An 11,342-nucleotide genomic window follows, 5' to 3' on the forward strand; every position below is an offset into this window, starting at 1 on the left:
AGCACAATCAGAGTACAAGAGGCAAGAGGCACATATCCTAGCTGCAGTTAGGTTTAAAGAAAAAAACTCTCATTATGAGAGTAAGTAAGCACTGGCATATCTTCCCAGAAAGGCTGTGGAATTTGTCTCCTTGGAGACTCTTAAAACTCAGCTGATAAAAACACCAAGAAACCTGCCCTAACTTCGAAGCTGGCCCTGTGTTGACTTGACGGATCGACTGGATGGGCTCAAGATATCCCTTCCAATCTGCAGCAGTCAGTGTTTCTGTGGTCAAGTTCTGTGATAGTCCAACACAGAATAAGTTCTGGTAAATCTATATACAGAAACTAGGGGTCAAACACTTGAAAAATTGGCAAAAGCATAATACATGAGCCCACTGTGTTATTGCAGTATACCCAATCTACTCAGTTTCTGTTGGATTATATAGTAAAAAAAAAATAATAAAAGAAAGGTGACATGCCTTAATTTCAACTTCTGTAAAAAAGACATCAGCTAAATATTGTGACCTGTAGCACTAGTATTTTGAGAGGTATTGGACTGTTTCGACAACTGGTTTGGATGACAAAATACATTCTTATTAGACAATTCAGCTTCATAGTTCAGCTAAATTCAAAGATGTCCAAACACTTCTGGTTTTTACGAATGCGCACATCATTTATTTGAAGAAAGACTTTTTTCTTTTTAAAATTGGGACCAAGTAATGCAGACACATTAAAAGAAGGGTCCCTCCTCCAGGGTCACCCACGGCAGGGCCCAGGTGCTATCATCGGGACTCTGCCTCAGCGAATTGGTGCTCAGGATCAGCCTGTGGGATGGGGTCTGACAGCAAGCTGCCAAAGCCTCCACAGAGGAGGGATGCCCCTGCTGTGGCAGGGATTTATTGATAACGTTTCAAACACTTATAATTTGAGGCTCTTTCAGCCTCTGCAGAAAAGTTTTCTGTAGTGATTTCGACAGACAGGAAGAGAATTTGGTGGTTGTTGGTCATACAAAGCATAATGACACTTGCAAGTCTTTTTGCAATTCCTGTGATGTAATTTATCAGCAGCTTAGAGGACAACTGGTGAAATGATTAGAGAAATCATTAATCATAAACACAAGTGAATTTGCAAAGGAAAGTTCCCAGACACCTCAGCTCTGCTCTAGTGTAGGATTACACATTTGGCCAAATGTGTAATCCTACACTAGTGTAATGGGAGTGCACCCTTAGTAAGTTTGCAGATGACACAAAACTGAGAGAAAGTGTCTATATGCTGGAAGGTAGGGAGGCTCTTCAGAGAGATTTGAACAGGCTGGATCACTGGGCGGACATCTCATGAGAAGACCAATGGCACCCTGGCCTGTATCAGGAATGGTGTTGTCAGCAGGAGCCGGGAAGTGATTGTGCCCCTGTACTCGGCCCTGGTGAGGCCGCACCTCGAGTGCTGTGTGCAGTTCTGGGCTCCACAGTACAGGAAGGACATTGAGGTGCTGGAGAAGGTACAGAGAAGGGCAACCAGAATGATTAGGGGACTAGAGGGTAAGTCTTATGAAGAAAGGCTGAGGGAGCTGGGGCTGTTAAGCCTGGAGAAGAGGAGGCTTATTGCTCTCCACAACTCCCTGAAACGCAGCTGCAGTGAGACAGGTGTTGGCCTCTTCTTCCTAGTGAACAGTGATAGGACAAGAGGGAACAGATTCAAGTTGCACCAGGGGAAGTTTAGATTGGATATTATGAAAAACTTCTTCACTGAAAGAGTGGTAAAGCACTGGAACAGGTTGCCGAAGGACGTGGTGGAGTCACCATCCCTGGATGTGTTCAAGAAACAGCTGGATGTGGCACTTCAAGAGATGGTTTAGTGTTAGAGTGGTGTAGGGCTGTAGGTTGGACCTGATGATCTTAAAGGTCCTTTCCAACCTTGATGATTCTATGATTCTATGATTATAAAAGCAGAGTGTTACACACCAGCCCTATGCCATGATTTCACAGTGACAGCCTTTATTCCAGGGAAGAATGGTAATAGGGAGGATCATGGATCCATGATCTAACAGTAATGATAAACTCATATTTTGCAGAATATTTTCTGTTAAGTGTCCTTCAGAGCAGTGCAAACCAAACCCCAACAGTTTCATCAATGTCTAAATTGTCCCTCGTTTAGTTGCAATGTTAGTATGTAATATGTTCAGGACAGTATATTAAGATTGAAGAAACAGGGTCTAGCAGTGCACAGACTTTCCCTGATGAGTGCTTTACAAACAGCAAAAAGTAGTCTGTCCCTCTAGTTTTTCATTCCTTTGAGGGCACGGATATGATGAAATGCAGTTGCTGATGGGTGTCACGATTTCAAACACAATTGAGTTTAGTGCAATCTATCCTTAAAATACAAACTGCAACTTCTTGTTTAAAACACATGTGCAAATTGAGAAGTCTCACTGGGAGTAATCAGAAGTACACACTGCCAGAGATTTCCTTGCTTCTGCATTAGTTTTAGCTAGCACTGTCTAGCTTATTTAGTCCTAAATGCTTCTTTTTTGTCTGCTCAATAAAAGCCAACATACTGAGACAGGGATCCAGGCAGAGGCTGGGACTGAATCCATGTCCTTTTTTGAAAAGTACAAGTTGCCTGCATGCAAATCCTTCTCTGCACCATAGGGAGTAGTGAGTTGCACTGAACAGCAGAGGTGGTCAGCACCAGGGATATCTTTTTCTGTGCACGAAATTCTTGTTAAAAAGGAGGAAAAGATTTTGCTTCAAAACCCTGTGAATATTGCAGTTCTTGATGAGAAAAGTAGTTATTTTTACACTATCTTAGTACTGCTGTTTTGAGGAGAAAATCAATCCTGATTTTAAATAATTTCTTTCCCTCAAGAGACAAAGAAGTGAGAAAAGAAGGCAAAACTATATTGCAGAACAGTTTTCACTCTTTTTTTGCCAACTTCAGTTCAGAGACTGCTTTGTCTGCTTTTTTACCTTTAACAATAAATAGTGATGTTTTTGCACATTTAAACACATTTTCCTAGCAGCAATAGGAAGAAAATTGACTTGGAAAGAGAAAAGAGAAGAGATTAGGTTGAGCTTTTTTGTTTTTTGAGATTTTTTTCCTCCTAATCTTTAATGAATTTTTTCTAGGATATTTACATGGTAGATCCTTTTGAAGAATTACATTGCTTGTGAATATTTTATGAAAGCGGATCTCAGATGAAATCCTGTTGAAATATTCATTGGAAAGATTCCAACCACCTCTTACAAATAGCCTTTAGCTTTATAATTTTCATTACAGTCTGTTTTGTTATCTAATCAGCAAAAGCAGTGAAATGGATTCCATTTACATACCAGAAATGCAAGGGGGGAATAATTCAGTAATGAGAACATGGATGCTGCTACAAAACACATCTACACAAGTTACTGGCCAAATTCATGGTAATTATTTGTGTTTTAAAAGGAAGGTTTTTAGCTCCTGTTACAGGTAACACTCACTTTCCCCTCGAAGGTCACTTGTTAATATTCTTGGCAACACAACACTGCTGTTCACCAGCACATCTGGCACAGTGGATGCATGTTTCAGCAGTTTTAGCAATATATGGTGCCTGTGTTCCCGGCTTCCTGCCTTTGTTAAGCTCGGAGCTAAAGTGCTACTGGACTCCTTCCAGCCATGACATGCTGTAGTGCACTGGCAGCACACTAAGAATTTGGTCTAAAAGCCAGAAAATCTGGGAGTGGTGACAGGCACCTGTTTGGAGGCAGTCAGCTCTGACACCCAAACTCATTGCTAATGCAAGCTTTTCAAGGAAGGATTTCCAGGCGTTAGCTGAGCAGTTAATTACAGTTTAACAAAACCTTTCCACCAAGTGTACAGTTGAGTGCCTTGCTGGCTACAAACACTTCAATGAGTGCTTGGAATTTGTGATAAAGCACGGGCATTTCAGAGGCATATTTCAGACAGATTCATATTCAGATAGATATAGATATATTCAGACATAACATTCTTCCATATTATCTTTTTGATTAACGAACCAGGGACAGAATATACTGTAACATGAAGGATCCCTGAAGTAACTGAGAAGCTTGTGAGAAACTAGCAAGGGAAACATGCATCACCCGTAAGCTATGCATGACGTTTCCCTCTGAATTAAATAGCTGAAAATGTGCTTGGAAGGATTTTCCTTGGGGAATTTCATGAATAAAAATGAAGGTCCTAAGAAGCTTATCTTAACAGTAAAATACTCTCACCTGGACAGCAAGCAATAATACTTACTTTTACTTCTTTCCATTTGACACTCTGGTGCTTATTGACTGACTTCACTGGCAATTTTATTTAGCTTTAAAGTGCAGAAAAACAATTTTACAGTTAGCTCTAAATATACATAGAGTTTTGGAGCTGACAGGTAATGGTTATTTACTACCTCAGTACAAAATCCTTTTGAAGTCAATCCGTTCCTCCAGTATCATCTTCTCCTCTGAGATCTTAAGCCTGTAGTTTTTCAGAGAGAATAAGAATATTAATTCTGTAACTGAAGTGTATCCACATCTGAAGCCATGCTCTTGTATGCCACTACAAGGAAAGTTAGGATGCAAGAAGCATCTATGCATGATGTTAGTAACCAGTATTTCTACACCATTGATTTAATTCTGATAGTAGCTCTCGCAGTTAAACCAACTTATGACCTCCTTCTGCTGTCAGTGTAAAAATTCAGTCAGAAGGAAGATGATTAATGCGCCGTTGTACAAAATGTGAGGGTAGATCTGGCAGAGCAAAAGATGTTTTCTGCAAAGTAACCAAAGAGAACTGTGTTCTAGAGAAGAAAAAGTATACAATTAAATGCAATGAATCAAATTATTTCCTATAACTCTCTCTTTGTAATGTGTGTATTAGTAATGCTCCAAAATACATTGCAGCTGTAAAGTTCATCCAGGAGGAAGGTAAACACCCTCCATGTAAGTTTACTGCTGCTTCTTATCCAATACTCTGTCTTTGTACAATGCTTTTGGAAAGCACGAGATTTTGTAACAATATCTTATAGTAACAGAATTTAAATCCCAAAGAAATGTGTTGGAAAGGAGAGTGTCTTTTGCCATTCAGAAAAGAAGAAATGTGAGCACCTGCTCTTTGTACTGCAGGATCAGTGTACTGATCCTGATCCTTTGTACTGAAGGATCAGTGCACGAACCTCCCTGGAGAAGCAAAAGCCATGGGAGAGAAGCTGGGCAAAGCAGAATTAAATCAGGCACAAAGATCTTGGACATGTTGGCAAGGTGTTGAGGTGGATGGTTTTCCAAAGCTGATGTGACTGGACATTCTGGATCAGTCCCCAGGTGGAGAGGATAAGGGCGTCACTCTGACCTTACCCCTAACAGTGACATCCCAGCTGTGGACTCCAGTGCAGTGACAAGCGCCAGCCATGAAAATTCTACACAGGTGGACAGACAGACAGGCACAAGACACAGACACAGAACACTCTGGGTTCACAAGCACAGGCACACTCACCAGCTGATGCTGGTATGCTGACTTGCCCAGAGCCTGACACCTTCTGGGGCACCTGCAGCCCTGCTGTGCCCTCGGCAGCTGGCACTAAACCCGGCCCTGCTGGTCCCCCCTGAAGTTGACACCTAGTCTTTCTTGCAGCCCTCACACACACATGGGACAGAGAGTGAGATTCTGCAGAAAGAGAGTTAGGAAAGGAAGGCAGGAAAGGCTGTGGGCATTAGGAGCAGGGCTCAGACAAACACCAGCAGCTCCATGTACATGTGTTCAGCCCCTTAGTACTCCTCTCTCTCCATTTCCCAGTGTCTTCTCTCCCTATCGCTTTGCCCACAGCACTCCTTAATAAACTTTGCATAGTCCCACGGAACAGTCTCAACTATCCCAAATCCTCATGTTTCTCCTGTTTTCCCCTTCTAATCCATTAGAGACTCCAGGTTGGCCCTCCTCGAGGCTGTGTCTTGAGTTTCTCAATGGCCCATCAATTAGGGACTGCAGACTTCTGGTCTTTAGCATTATCTCTCTTATCCCTCATCTATCAGGTTTGTATCTCTGTCTTTGTTTTTTGGGGTTTTTTTTATTTGTTTGGTTGGTTGGTTTTTTTTTTATTTTTTGTTTATAATTTTTATTTGTTTGTCAATTTTATATAAGTAACTGAGGACAGAATCAGGATAGTTTAATGCTGCATCTTTTAAAGCTGAAGTTTCTGGGGTTACAGCTGCAAGCATCCCTCTGTTTCATCTCAAGAAGTGTGCAAATTTGGCTATTGGAAATTAATGCCCTCATCATGCTGCTCTTCTGTGACAACTGAACATTTCAGTTGCCAGTCTAGGAACACTCCTATGATTTCCCTGTGCAACATACTATAAAGCTCAGTGTTAACACATTGGTAGAAATCACGGTAGTGAAGGTGTAGACTCTAAATCATTGAACTTTTAATGGGAATTTGGGGTGGGGGGAAGTGACTTGTTTTTACAAATTATGTAATTCCTGCAGTTAAAACAAGTTAACAAAAAGCAGTAGGCACAGTAGTTATCACACACAGTCACCTGATGTTTATTTCTGAGCCTGATAAGGGGTATGCCAGCAAATTATACAGTGAGATTCCCAGACAGAGGTGAAAGGGGGAAGGATGCTGAAGCTTCTGCTTAGAGTGCATCATGGTGAAAAAGTTGTCTGAAGACTGTGCAAAACACATGCCAGGGTTTAATGTTTTACAAGATGATTGCTGAGTGAATGCTAGAATGAAGATCAGAAATTTTCATTGACTGTACTGATGTGGGTGATGCACACAGTGGGTCTGTATAAAACTCAGCATCTAAAACATATCACTATATTTCCTGTTGTTCCTAAGGGGCATAAAATTAATATTACAAGGGCTGCTAACTTGGATTTTCTCAAGCTGGCTGGCTTGGAGCTGAGAATAATAACCTTACAACCTATATAAACAGGCAGAATTGTGCATCACACCAGAGCATGTGGTATTTGACTACTGCTTGCCAGTGATTCTGAAATATATATAGTCATATTTCTGAAACTTGTAAAAAATGTCTGAAACGAAACTATGTACTGTATCCAAAAAAAGGAATGAAAAAGTATTTACACACTTAAATAATGCTTAGATTTCTATTGTTCCTCTTTTTATTTCAGGCCGCCTGCTGATAATTGCAGAAATTCTGTCCCCTCAGCATTGGGGCAGGCTGAAATGTTCAATAGTACTTAATGTACAGCCGCATAGTCTCATTTTTGCTATAAATGCATGCTGTGGTTTTTAAGTGCTTGTTAAACACAGTCGCAGTAACATTGTGGGGAAGCATCCCACAACGACCTCTGTGAGCTCGAAACAAAGCATTCAGTACACAATAAGCATCAGTCAAATTTTTCCAGAATAATAAGCAGACTACTACATGCAACACAAAGAACTTCTGTGGCTTGAATGCTGCCTTTTCACCAGGAAGTGAGTTGGAAAAGACTTGGTTTATTTATAAATAAAACGTAAACATTTGCATGCTCATGTGATCAACCACATTGCTGGCATCATGGAGCAGCACCTCTAATGTCAGCCTTTATAAAAATTTATAAGTATTGGGAGAGGAAAACCAAGGTCGATATCATAGTCTGCCTTTTTATGTACTGCCTTTAAGATAAGAAGTTGCTTAAAGGTGGTCTTCTCTCTGGTTTCTGTTATCCTGTAAATAATGCTGAAAAAATTATGGCTTGTTTTTCTGAAGTATCCCAACTTTTGCTGACATTAGCAGATTCAACCAAAAGGAAAAGATCCATAAAAGGAGTGGGTCTGGTTCTTCTCTCCCATGTCTCTCTTTTCAAAGACTCTGGAGGTACTGATTTCACTGCACTAACTCCGGAGTTAAATCTGGCTCAGCCATGTCCTCCAAGGCTTAACTTCAAGTAACTTTGTTCAACAAAGCAATTCAGCATACATTAAAAATTAAGCACATTATTTAAGCCACCAGAGTCTCAGGGGTTGAATCATGCACGAAAGGTAACCACCTCTGAGCATGCTCCTGGGATGGTTAAGGATGCTCCTAAGGACAACTTGTCCAGAAGGATGCTATGAAACACAATATCTAAAGCTTTACTAAAATCCAGAAAAGCTGTATCCACCATCTTCCCTTCACCCACAAGGCAGGTAAGCTTATCATAGAAGGGTATCAGATGAGTTAGACAGGGCTTTCCCTTTATGAACCCATGATGACTGTGATTGATGACTGCGACTGATGACTGCATTGTCTTTCAGTAGCATCCAGCAGGATCTTCTCCAAAGCCAAGCATCCCCACCACCACCACCCTTCTTCCCATCCATGATGACCTTGCAATTCCCATATTTTTTGCTTCCTGCTCTTGCTCTAACAACTTCCAGCAGCTTGCTGGCTTTCTGATAAACTGTACAGAACCTCTCCTAGGTCTCGAGGAGGTCTTCTTGTTCTAAAGACATTACCATTGGCCCTGCTGTGTCCCTGGCAAATGCTCCCATCTCCAGCCTGGTGCCTACCCGCAGCCCTCCTGGGCCCACCGTGTGTGACCTCCCCAGCACCTCAGTCACCGTGCTTCAGACTGATCCTTGCAAGAACCCTCACAAGAAGCTGGAGAAGAGGGCTGCAGGTCCGTCCTCTCCAAGCCAGGGCAGGGACTGCTTTCACTGGGGGTCCCTGCACCCCTTGAAAAGGAGGGTTGACAGCCCCCAGGCCTCTTCACTGCCACGCAGGGAATCAGCCTACCATGGCACTAGGAGGGCACCCCAGGGGATGGCAAAAGCAAGGCCAGGTGAGCAAATGAGGCACATGTTGGTCCCCAAGTGGCTTTGTAGGCTCTCAGCAGTAATTTAATTATTTCATAAGAAAATAAAACTACCAGTAATACAGACAGTCTCAGTCTGTCATTAACATCTGGAAAGGCTATAGGTAGGCATGCAGTAAATGAGGAAAGTGGCTCTAGAGCACGGGCTCATGTTGCTGCAGCCAGGATGCTCAGGCAAGGAGAGACATGGGGGTCCTCAGTCCTCACAGATAGGCACAACAACTTGGGGTACAGCCCTGGGAGAGACATCACCTCCTGGACCTGCCCTGGGGATGTGCTCACTGTTCCTTCAGACCCAATGCCTTCAGGCTTGTCTACTGTCAGGGCTGTGCTCCAGACCATATCCCTGGGGCTGAAATCTGCCATTTGCACCCTGTGATGAGGCAGCTGAAACACGTGTCTCCCATTGTCCCTGTGAGCATTCTTGATTTTCAGCAAAACTGCTGTTTCTGAGGTCTTACTGCCTGCCCCATTCCCAGGAGACTGGCAGGACTGTGCTCCAGGCAGAGGGGCAGGAAAGGAAAGGGAGCATGTCCAGCCTTTGCACGCTTGGCTACAAGACAGCATCACACAAAGGCAGATGTTTCACTTGTTTCCCCAGTCTCACACACACCATGGCTTTGTGCTTGTTGCTTGTGTGTAATCATGACTAAAAAGTCCAAACACTATCTCCTCTCTCCACCTCAAGTCTTTGCTCTGCCTAGGTTTTAACTAGTTACTACAGTCTGGTCCAGTGTTGGGGAGCTACCTGTGGGTTAACAGTCTCTGCTCCTCCAAAGATCTTCACTTTGGTGTAGCCTTGCTCTTTGCTGAAAACAAGCTTGTATGTCATGGTTTACAGTGTGATTCCTGAAAAATCTTTCTGGGTTTGAGCCAAGTGTATTGCAGACTAAGCTAGTTCTACCAGACGGCCCAGGAAGCAAGCACTCAACCCGATCACACTGCAGTTTGAATGTTTTGAAGTTAAACCATCATGAAAGGCCATGTACACAGAGGTTGGGAGTGGCCTGGGTACAGCACAAATATCTGAGGCTGGATGGGTTCAGCATTTGGCAGAACATTAGCTATGGTGTGTCAGGTTTGTTAATTGTATGTGGGCAAGAGCTAGTGATGTAATCTAGAATAAGGAAATTATGTAAAGATCAAACTCAATTACTGTTTTGCTACTGTATTCTTGACTGATCTCCACAAATGCAGTAACAAATTTAATGTGCTCTTTCTCAACTTTGTTTACAGTGAATTTTTTTCAGTTACGTCCAATTAATTAAAAAGGTAAATTTAATGTTTAACTCAACACAGACAGATTGCCAGCCTTTGCCTCACTGGAAAATTACTTCAGAACAAAGAGTCACGATGATTCATACAGAAGCCACTTCCTTCTGCAATCTGAAAACATTTTGACCAGCGAGAATTTATGTTCATGTAGCACACCTTGCAGTCCTCATCTTTGCTGGAGTCTGTATATGTTCACCTGTGAGTGCACAGACTTCATCCCTGTCCTGGTCTGATCTAAACAGAACCAGTTCTGCTCACTGATTTTAATTTTCAGCCCAGTCTCTTCTAGGAGACTGCACGTTCTGAAGTCAACAGCATGTTTTTGCAGACAGTGTCTGCTACTAGAAGTGGGACTGCCTGATGCTTACAGTTACTGCCTGGGATTGGTAGGCAGAAAGGCTCTTGCTTTTACTTGCTTCTGTAATGACCAAGGTCATTGCTGTATCTGAGGTGCTTTAAAGTAAAAGGGGCCACAAGGAAGTAAAAGTTTGCACTTCCAGGGAGAAATGGACAGGACAGGTGACCAACAGGAGTATTCTATTCCATATACATCATAGTCAGCATAAAGCTGAGGAATCACAGTAGTTAAGCTTCTCTTCTGGACTAGAGGATCTTTAACGGCCCCTTCCAGCCCAGCAATTTCCATCAATGGCTGGTGTCTGAGTAGGACTCTATCCGTTCTTATGTCTTTGATCCTGATCTTGAGTTCCCGAATCCAGCTCCTGGTTCCCCTCGGCCACTGAGCCTGGGGCTTCCCTGGTGCTGCCTGCCCTGCAGCACCAGTGGGGATTGCTGTCAGGGGCAGAGGAGTTCAATGTTGGTTTTGTACATATTTGTATATTTGTTCAATATTTTCATTGTTTCCTTATTAGTGGTATTATTGTTTAATTATTTTACTTTTCTAATCCATAGGCCCCTCTGTCCATTTCCGTTCCTTTCCCGTTCAGAGAGGGAGAGGGGTTAGAGAGCATCTGCCAGTGTTTAGCAGCCAGCCCAGCCCTAACCCTCGACAGTCCCTCCTGGGGGAGAGGGAGAGCACACCTGCATCTCACCGAGGTACGTCTAGTGATGCAGCTGGGATACATCTCCAGGCACTGTCATTGCCACAGCATAGGCCTGTAACTAAATAAAGAATGGAGGAAAAGGGATAATCCAGGAAAAAGATAATGAAGTGTAGAGTCGAAAGGAGAGAGGAGCAGCAAACACACGGAGTATGATGGCACAGAGGCCAAATCAAAAGAGAAGTGCTTACAGCCTTTTTCAGGTTGAAGCAGCAGCTGGCCTTGGGAAAGA

The sequence above is a fragment of the Apaloderma vittatum genome, unplaced genomic scaffold (genome assembly GCF_000703405.1).
Source record: "Apaloderma vittatum isolate BGI_N311 unplaced genomic scaffold, ASM70340v1 scaffold1636, whole genome shotgun sequence".
Classification (NCBI taxonomy): Eukaryota; Metazoa; Chordata; class Aves; order Trogoniformes; family Trogonidae; genus Apaloderma; species Apaloderma vittatum.